Below are 10,884 nucleotides of genomic sequence, written 5' to 3' on the forward strand. Positions count from 1 at the left end.
GTCCCCATTGTTCCTTACCCGGGACCCTATCCCGGTCTCTCCAGGGGATCCCTGTCCCTCTCCCCTAGAGCCGCTCCAGCCGCCGCCGCGTGCGCGCCCTGCAAGCCCCGCCCCCCGGGCCCTCCCCGCGGCCCTATTGGCTGCTCTGGCCGCCATCTTCCCTCCCTGGTGACGCAAAGAGAGAGGATTGGTGCAGGAGGAGGAGGGGCGTGTCTAAACGTCATTTGCCGCGTTCTGATTGGCTCCTCGGGGAAGCCCCGCCCCGTACCCGCCGTGCCTCACGGCGGGGTGGAGGAGCTGCCGCCATTTGCGGCGCCCGGCGGTGACGGCGCCGGGCGCTAGAGCTGGGAGTGTCACCGCCCGAGGGCGTCACCGCCCGGGGTGACAAGGCAGGGAGGGACCTTCATGGCCTCATGGCCGGAGTCCTGCCGGCGCTCGGAGCTGCCCCTGGTTCGATGGCACCGAGCGAGCCTCGCAAAGAGAACGATGTCACTTTGGGCGGAGCGGGGTTAAGTCACTCAAAGGACAGCGAAGGACACATGGGATCGGATGTGGTCAGCAGGATTAGGGGCTGAATTTCCCTTTACAACTTACTAGCAGGAGCTGACGCTGTCGGTGGTACCTGTGGAGAGGCAGGTCCAAGGGCTGTGCAGGGTGTCACATGGAGCTGCATCCTCCAGGAAAGCAGGAACACAGAGGGATTATTTCCTTTGAGGGGTCCAGACAAGGGAAGGTTAATTAGGTTTCCTTTTCCTTCAGCTTGCTGTTACATTGTCCCAGACCCTTATTCTTCCAATTAAAGTTCCAAACAGTATTTTTCTCCCCCCTTTTTTTTTTTACTTACCGTTTAATAGGCTGACACATCCAGGCTATTAGAAGAACAGCATAATTAATGTTTGCTTCTTATAACGTTTTACTTAATACTGCCCCAAGTTTTATAATTCAGAATTCTTTGTTCTGCTCTGAATTTACTGTTCAGCACTGACAAATACTGCTTCAGCCCATAATCTCAGATGTTATTCAGTGATAAAAATAATTTGTATCTTTATTTTTGGACTGGTTAAAATCGGATTTGTGGTCTTTTCTGATAAATGCTGTAAGTTGTGAAAAATAATACTATCGATATCAATTAAAATATTTCTTGAAATTATTTAACATTCCCACTGGCATTTTTTTAAATTAAAATCTAAACATTTGAAGTGAGTATATGTTTTTCTAGCAGGATAAAAAAGAGCTTTATCTAAACCCAGGGATGTGGTCAAGTCACATGGACAACAACCACAGAGCAGTGTAAAAACCACAACTTGTACCTCAGTTTAATGGCCACCCTAAAGCAGAAAATCAAAAGATACTTCAAAGTACTGACAATCTCAGTTGCCTGCCAATAGTATTGTGCAAAATTTTAATTAATTCTACATGCTCCAGTATATCTACTGTTATTTTTATTACTTCAATTTGTGTAGGTACATAAATAATGCATGTATTTGTGTTCCTGCCAGCACAATCATCTTTCTGCACGTAGAGATTACCCTTCCCTGTGATCACTCCACAATACTGTGAGAGAGACTACTTGTATCTCACAGTTGCATTGATAATTTATCTTGTTTCAGCTTAAAGTCTCCCCTCTAAATAGTTTATTAGAACCAGATATTTGTATTTGTGGGGAGTCACAGGTGCACAGGTCACTGAACCCTTTAGCCAAGCAGGTATCACCCAGGACAGACCAATTCACCAACTGCCATCAAAAAGTGCCCTTTTTTTTGTTGTTTATTTTGGCTTCTTAACAATTATTGGGGAGCCATTTTTTTCCTGCATGGTGCACTGAACATAGAAAAATATCTGAGCACGTAACATCAAAGCACAAATCCCCAAATCACACACTTGGTGTTTTCACAGTAAATACCTTCCCTTGCTGTGAAGTCTGACCCCACTGGAGCTGTCACCCAGCACAAATCTCTGCTCACACCAGTGACAGTCCTTATGAAGATTTCCAAACAGGAGGCATGTGATTTCATTGAAGACACAATATGCACTATAACACCGTATTGCAAATGCCAACAGTACAATAATAACTTTAGTTATTAGTTTTTCATCTGAATTCCCCAGGGCTGTTAGTGTTGCCACAAATTCATCAAATACCTTCTGTTCATTGTTCATGTGGTAAAAGCAGCTGCAAGATCCGCTGGAATGACACAGTTGTACAGCCACAGATTTGGTGTCCAGCACTCCCAGACGAACCCAGCTGCATTAATAGGAAGTATCTTTTTTTTTTTTTGGGTAGCACATCAACACTGCTGAGTCACAGTGTATTGCTGTGAAGTTCACCACAGTAAGTGCACAGCAGGTGCTCCGGAGATCACTTTGTAACTCTTGACAGTTACACCACAGACATAAAAAGGCATTTTGACAAAGGAATCTTTAAGAGCCTCACCTTAAAAGAAAGAGAAGTAGCCTAAACAAATCCGAGTGTCAGTGTCAGTACTCTAGGACCCAAAAAACAGCAAGTTGCCTGGAATGGGAATTTTTTGCTGCGTGTTTGCATAAGAATAAAACATAATTTGTGACACAACTGTCCCTGGGTAGAGCCAGTAACTTATGCATGCTGCCATGATGCATCAGAAATATTTTCTGCATCTTGTTTTCCTTCAATTTTTTTTTTGCTTGGGTTGCACTGTGTGAGGTACAGGTCAGTGAGAAGAGTTTCTTCTCCCCCCTGCACTCCCAGCAAAGTTAAAAAAGGGAGGGGGGATGGAAGAGTCATTATTTTAGAGTCATGTATTACACAAAGCAAAGAAATAAATTAAGGTACCTAGATGTAATTGAAATTACTTTTTGTAAGATGCCCCTTCATAAATAATGTTCATAGGGCTGGATAATTCTCAGTGATGCTCGTTACAGTTTTAACTGGAACTATTCAGTTAAAGACAATCAAATCAAGCAGTTGTACCCTAATTACTTGGCTACCTGTCTTGTGTGTCAAGGCTAGTTTTGTGGCAGTATATTTTGGCCACCTATACCAACTTTTACAGTGTAACAATATGTAATTAGCTCGTATGTGCACGTAGACAAAGTGTTACAAACCATGGATCAATAAACATAATTCCATCAGCAGATTCCTGCTGCTGAAGCAGTAGAAGGTAATGTGCTTTGCTGGAGAAAGGGGTTTATTTTGAATATCTTTATAAGGTATATAGGTTTCATTTTCAATTCTCATCTCTTTGTTGGAGATTAGAGGGACAGAGAGTTGGAAAACCTCTATCATTTTTTTTTTTGCATTTCTATCTGCAGACCTTGAAACAAAATGTAGAATGAGGCAAATTTATTATGACTGATGATTATCAAGTTTCTGGATTTATAGAAGGTACTTTAATGCTTAATTGCCTCTTAGTGCTGAATAAGCATTTAATAAACCAAAATCAAAGGCTCATTTAAATTATATACTCTAATTACATAGTACAGTAAAAAGAAGTTTTGATTGCAAAGTCAGTCTGTTGGGTAAGGACACCGTTTTTTAGAGGTCAGCTCAGATTTAACAGTACCTAAGTTCACAAAACCTAAGCTACCTTCCTGCATCCTGCAGTAGGAAGAGCTGTGTCCATCAGCTCTTTACTGCAGCAGTTCTCAGTTTTAACAATGCTGCTGTTGGTAGCAGTGCTCCCAGTTTCTCATGACCTGCACAGGGTGCCAGGTTAAGATTTTATGTTTGATCCTGTTGAAAGCAGAAAACTGGGCCAGGCACTGTGAGCTCTTCCTCAGCCTCCCCAACTGTTTCCTTTAGTTATTCCTAAAAGGCTGAATGGATGTTCCAGGCATGGTTCAGGTGGGAAAAAGACTGCACACAAGTATTGTTTTCCTGGTTGTCCTCATTATATGAACACCCCTGCTAAGGCTGTACGTGTTGAGATTTGGGGTTTACTTGGCAATTTTGTTAGTGGCAAGAATTCCTGATTCCTCCCCGAAGCAGAAAGACCAAACTGGGCACTAAAGCAGGACCCTTCCTTCCCCCTCAGGGGTAGCAGAGGGCACCCCAAGAGCACAGTTCACTTAACCATTGCCAGTTGGTTTTGTATTTGTACAGAGGTGAAACAGGAGAGCCGAGCCTGAGCCATTCCCCTTCTTCCTGGCTTTTCCCAAGAACTCAGCCAACCACCACACGTGAGGTTCCCGAATACAGCAGGCGTGTTACAAAGCAGCTCAAATGCTACTTGTTGACTTTTGGGGGGGGAGTTCCTAAGAGAGTGGGTCTGTCAGTCTCCACGCACCGTGCACTTTTTTGTTGGGAAGGTACCATCTTTAATCTTGCTTCGAGGTCCGGTCTTCTAACCCCAGCTGAAACTGGCTGACACCGAGATCAGCTACAGAAAACTCTGCCCCAAAAGTCCGAGCTCATGGGAGAGAGAAGTACTGGGCCAACAGACCAGATGCATATTTCAGAACTGCTGTTCATATGGTGTTTACATAACTACTGAAGTGGCTTATAAATAGTATATAAACTCTGAAATAGATGTTTATTTGCATTGACAAGAATGAAAAGTCAGCAAGCAGATGTTTAAAAAAGGTTCCAAGACAGGCCTGTTAAGTGAAAAGAGTCAAACCTGACCAAAAGCATTTTTAATTTTAATTTCAACTACACGTTAGTGAGGTTAGTCAGCCTGACTAGTTAGTCCAGACACAACACCAATACTGACACACAGCCAATGCATCAGGAAAGAACTGAACTGCTGCTGCAAGGCAAGCACAGTGCAGTGCTAATTACCATCGGTGTGAAATCAGTCTGAATGCCAGACCTGTTGACTCTGTGCTTTCATCACTGTCTTAAAGATATTGGCAACTTTTACGCCTTTAAATCTTATTAAAAATGATCAGAGAAAGCATTATGTCCTATAGACATCAGCTCAGAGAAAAATATTCCAGCTCTTAAAGCAGAAAGTGCTGATTTGAGTGAAAGCCTTATTTAATTTATAGTTCCAGCATCTGCAGCTGATCCAGTGGAGTCCACAGCAATGCCCACTGAGCAATCAGGAGCCATCACAGCATGCATAATGCTGTAAACAGCAAATCCCCAAAACCAAATGATTAAAGTACCTGCTGCACACAGTGGAGCATAGCTGACAGCCTCTCTGAATTTTCAGTTTTAAAAAAATCTTTGCAAGTTAGCAGAAATCTGGGTCATCATGTTCTGGAATGTAATCATTCTGTACGAGGCAAATATGATTACATCCCTTTGCCTAACAGCATGAGGTAAGCTATTGCAAAGGAACTCTTCATTACAGGCATTATTTTGGTAATCTTCCCAAGGCAGTTGTGGATTTGATTAGCCACCAGGACTGAACTCTCTACAGCAGGAATTACCACCCACATATGGATACCAGCATACCAGGAGAGATGATCAAACACACGATGGGTTAAATAATTCAGGGGAATTTTTTTATCTCTAACTGATATGGAAGCAGAGTGTGCTTTCTGCTTATGCTTGCTAAACTACCACGTCAAATCAGCCTTACACATGTAAGGGGAAAAGAACTTCCAGGAAACAAACTTGGGGGTTGGTTTTGGGCTTTGAATCCACCCACAAACTCAAATCCGAGACCACATGCAATCAAACTTAATTAGAATTAGTACAGGTGATGGACTGTTCTCCAGCTCCCATAACAGACAACCACGAGAAAGTGTTAGTCCCAGAAGGGGAAGGCAGGGTCACAACATCAGAGGTACATCAGAGCAAGCCTACCAGCCATACATCCAAACCACATCATCTGTAAACCAAGTGTTGGCCACATCATCCAGAAAAGTTATTGCACGAGGTCAGAATATGCCACTTGTATGGAGCCTGAGCATTCAGTTAAGTCAATAATAAAAGGTGTAATAAATATCTGACAATTAAAGGATAAGAAAATCCTTCAGAAAAGAAAAACAAGTTTCTCCACATCCATCTGTTCTTCACAGACTAAAGCTCTATTAAAAAATATAAAAAGGAAAGGACAATTCCCAGTGCACTGCAGGTTTAAGCTTTTGGGCAGGAACTCGCTTTTACTTTCTGCAAAGTAATTAGCAAGCAAAAAGTCAAATCAAATTAGACAATCTATATGCAAATCAGAGCTAAACTCATTACAGATTATTTTTACCAGTAAGGGTTTATGCAGTTCTCCTCTATCCATTTCTCTCTTGTGATCTAGAAGTCTCATGGAAAGAGCAACAATACACAACTGAGGAAGATCCAAATCTCAGGTCTATGGAGATTGTTATCCGTAATATTTGGTCAGGAAGGATTGATCAAAAGTGTTTCAATCACACCTTTCCAGTTTCAGTTCAAGGCACAAACCAGAACTGCCATGAGTCTATCAATTAAGCTCCATCAGCTGTTTAAGCAGAGGAGGAATGCTTACCCCAAATCCCTTCAAAATCATTTTATTTAGAATGAAGAATTAGAAAGACCAAGCACATATGAGTCATTTTATGAAGAAACGGACCGGAGATTTGCTTTAGAAACAAGGATTTAATTATAAAGACTTAGAATAAACCTTAGTTTCCTCAGCAAAGACCATAAACAATTACAAATATCAGTGGAATGAGAAACAGAATCTCACCTAAGAGGTGTTATATAATTACACTTGGTGAGGTTTCCATCATGTACTTTTTTTTGAGGTTATCCTTTCTGGGGCTCCTTGAGTGATCTTGGTTGGGTTTTGTCTCAGCATCTGCAAAACTATCTCAAAACTTAGAACTAATAACCAACAGTTTGTTTATTTCTGCAGTCCTTGGAATTAGCATCCTGGTTATCTACATTCCTGACAGCTCTAAAAAATGATAAAAAGGCCTTGGCAGGCCAAAAAACAAAAAAAGAAGAACCTCTGCAAGTTCCAAATTTTCTGAGCATGAAGGATGAGTTCTTACCTTATGCAAAAAGTGTAAAAAGTACAATTTTGTGCACCAGTGCCACATAAATCTTTCCATTTAGCAAAACAAGGAGCAACACTGTGCAGTGCCCAACAAATGGACCTGCGGTGGCCTCACAGCTTCCTTTCAAGGGGCAGTTCCCACCTCTTCTGCAACTCCTTTCACATACATCACTCAACTGCTCAGACTTCTTCCTCACTGGGTGCTGTACAACTGCAGGAAGAGAGGAAGCAAGAGTTGTGCTCACTAATGTTTTTTGCTACACTTCTCCAAGTAACTTAAGACTACTTCAAGTTAATACAAATACACAACTGAACTAACACGTTCTCATGCTTGCATATCACACAGCAGTTAAAGCATCTTGGAACCAGGTAAAACAAAATCCACCAAGTTTGGAATTAATGTTATTCTTCAGCTGGCCTGGTTTCCTAAGAAACAAAGCTCAGGCAAATATACTGCCTGCATACATTCCATGAAAATGAGTCTGGAAAGAAAAAAAAAAAAAGATACTCACAGCTGGCTGATTTTCAGAGCAGATTTGGGAGGTGAGCAGAAGTTACTGGAACGTGACCCCTCAGGAGACAAATTGCATGGCTGTTTTCTGAGGGGAAATAAGAACTGGGCTATCTCATTACACTGACCCCACATTGCAAGCCAAGGCAGCCATCAGGTATTTGCTGGACACCCAAAGTTCAGGAGTGTCACAACTTGTGAAACTACTTCTTCTCCACAACAGGCTCTTTCCTAGAGAGCAAGTCTCCTGTCAGGGTAAGAGATGCTTCCACACTCATTTATCAGCACACAACAAGTGATAAAACTTCAATCTTTGTATACAGTTTGATCAACATCTTGGGTTGGCTTTTAAAATATCAAATTAAACAGTCCAGATTTTAAGGCAGTGGAAAAAAACTTCTCATTTCAGTATTTCCTTATTATTGTTTCCTTAAACTTTTGCCTCTAGAGCCCACACCTTAAAAGACAATATTGTTGTAACAATTACTGCTATATGCTAATATGAGTGTCAGGTTTCTTGTGATCAGTCTTTTACACTTGTGGTATGTGTCCAACTACGTCACTGAGCACTGGAAGGAATGAAGACAGCAGAACACAACGGAATCCAACAGTAGTTTATTACCCACTCATTGCAGATGAAGTTAAACACTTCAGTTACCAGTCAATACGAGTTTAAATATTAGTTGACAACTGCAGAAAGTGTACAACGAGTACAAAATCATTAACCATAGTGTAACAAAAAGTTCCAGTGTACTGATGTCTAAAACATCAGTTGTACACTTATTATACAGCAACCATTATATGATCCTCAGCTAACTCGGGGCTTGCATCTCAAAGGTGTGGTTTTTTTAATGAAGTTCTCCAAGAGGTTGAGAGATTGGGTTACAACTGCATTATTTCCCAAAATACTACTAACATACAGCCTTACCTTACACAGACAAAGCTGGTTTGTATTTTATCAACACTTCCTTTTATCAGGGAATGCAGTAACAAGAAAAAAAAATCTATACATAAAAAAATTAAACTCCAATACACAATATATTATATATATGTATATCTATATTGTACTACAGATTTCATATAAATCAAGTATAGGCCAAATTTTGGCATCAGTTTTAAGTGCATTAAGTTTAATACAAAATCCCCCTCAGACTCTGCTCTTACTGTTCACGTCACTTGCTCCTGAACTGATCTTTATCAGCTTTGATACTTTAGACATCTAGAGTTTTCTTAAGATCTTATTTCCATCTCAGCAATATTACCCTTGTCTTTCATTACACTTTCTAACAAAAATAAACTTGTAAGAAAACTTAGTGACTAATTTAGTCAAAGTTTAGAGACTAATAAAATTCTCCAACTTGATGGGAATTCTTATTTACATTTACTGGTCAATAACTTCAAGGTAGTATTATCCCATGTACCCTCTATTCTCCTTTGATCCTACAGGAACAGTTACTGATAGTACACATCCTGCTTTGCTTTCTTAAGTGGACTCTTACCAACATGCAAATTATTTCTAGTGCAGAATGGAGTGCAAAGAAATTTTTCCAATGCATGGTTAAATGTGCTTCAAATCTAGCATCACTTTTTAGAGAACACCTAAAGAGCTCTATCTTCTCTGCCACACAATGTCATATTTTGTTTCCAAATTCAGCTTTGTTTAAGGAAGTATTGTAAGAAGAAAAACAGCATTAATGACTCAATTCATCTATCATTTTGACAAAGATGGTACTTACAATAAATTTTAAAATGGGCTTATTTTTTTTTTTTTTCTGAAACAAAAAGGCCACTTGAGCTTTCCACTGGAATAAAGTTCTGGCATGAAGTCATTCAATGAGACTTCCTCCCACAAAAAGTTTCAGTTTCCGCAAACTTGTTTGTAAAATACAGAAATAAATTGTATAACCTACAAACATTCTACATTAGACCAAAAAACCACCCAGGAATCAATTACAGCAAGTTGAGTCACAATACCCCAATAAATCAATTGTTCTGTCATCACTTTATCTACTGACATTGTTCTGGGGTCTCGTCACTGACACAATTCTGGTACAGGGGGGAAGCATCAATGAAGTGTCACAAATGTGCAACCACTTCCAGCTACTGAGAAACAGCTTCCAAGTTAAGCCCTTTAAAAGTCTCGTAAAAATGGGGCTGAGTGTGATTTTAGCAAGAACAATCTCTCAGACCTCAAAAGCAAGGCTGTCACACCTCAGAAGGGAAGTCACTTCAGACACTGATGTCTGTACACAGGTCAGAGCATGGATTTGTCCTTCAGGGTTCACTCTCAGTGTAACATGGAAAGAACCAGGTGCAAAACTTCGAGTAAAGTTAACAGGAGTTTGACAGCAATGCCCCTTCATACCACTCAATTACTTAGTATCATCTGTATTCTATGTCAAAAATCTCAATTTTGTATTGAGAAAGCAAATACTGAAACAGAAACAATTTTTAGCACAACAGATGTATTTACTTACAGCATGCAAGGTTTGTTTTTATGCATTTTTGCAGCTAACAGCCACTCACAGCCCTTAAGTATTTACAAGTTCAAAATTACAATCTTCACATAAGTAGCAATTGGTTACAAAAGTTCTGGTCAGCCCCTTGGAAATAAGCAAGAAATGGAGTAAAAAAGTACTGAGAGCAGTAATTAAAAATAGCAAAGGAAAACATAATTGCTTCTAATATCCAGACAATGTAACACTGTTCTGGTAAGAAAAAAATAAACAACACAAAAGCCACGTATCACATTTAGAGATGCCATTTTATAAGAAATGCATCTTTATGGTGGTTGTTTGGGTTTTTTTGGAGAAAAGCTGTACATAACCTTTAAAAAATTCCAAGCAAATAAACCATACACAACTCCCTTTGGTTTGCCAATTTACCTTTAAGTAGCTTTTCCACCTCCCACCTTTCCCCCACAGTTTCAAGGTGAGTGGTAAGGCAAACATGAGCAGAGACTGAACAGCTTCACAGGTGATCACACAGGAGAAGGATGCTTCAATCAACCCCAGCTCGTGGTATAGGATGCAAAAGTAATCACTTTTTCAGAAAAATGAAGCTTTTTTCAAAATAACAGATTCTAAAACTCACCCAGGATGCAATGCTCACTGCTGACTGAGGGCCAGGTCAGCAAAAAAAATCCTGCTCCTTTATTTATGCCTGTTGGTATTAAGTTTCATTTCATACAGTAATTAAATAAGATGAATTTAACTCGCAGCTTTTTGTAATAAATGTGCATTTTTATCTGTTTCTATAAAGTAGAAGTTCTCTCCTTAAGACTATACAGCCTGGGACAGAGGGAATTCCCTAGCAGTGACATGGAATACATTTTTGCACTATTTCATGAAGGGTTTCAAGCATATTTTCCTTCTGTAAAGACATCTAACTACCTTTTAAAGCTATGTTAAATTTATTTAACATTTATTTAACCATTTGGTACCAGCTGATGCTCATACTAGAAACATTTTTCAC

At 40.1% G+C, this 10,884-nt stretch overlaps 1 protein-coding gene across 7 annotated transcripts in view; it reads right to left on the reverse strand.

Moving 5' to 3' along the window:
* Window positions 1-1,140, reverse strand: part of WDR89 (WD repeat domain 89) — a 20,109-nt gene extending 18,969 nt beyond the window's left edge. The window contains exon 1 of one of the 7 annotated variants that reach the window (XM_027638281.1): window positions 623-1,140. The gene's annotated coding sequence lies outside the window, so the exon portion shown is untranslated. Of the gene's footprint in view, window positions 1-18; window positions 104-594 lie in introns of those variants that run through there. The other 6 variants (XM_027638279.1, XM_027638275.1, XM_027638277.1 and 3 more) reach the window with 6 other exon arrangements.
* Window positions 1,141-10,884: the final 9,744 nt, after the last annotated feature.

The sequence above is a fragment of the Corapipo altera genome, unplaced genomic scaffold (genome assembly GCF_003945725.1).
Source record: "Corapipo altera isolate COAL_440 unplaced genomic scaffold, ASM394572v1 23, whole genome shotgun sequence".
NCBI classification, from domain to species: domain Eukaryota; kingdom Metazoa; phylum Chordata; class Aves; order Passeriformes; family Pipridae; genus Corapipo; species Corapipo altera.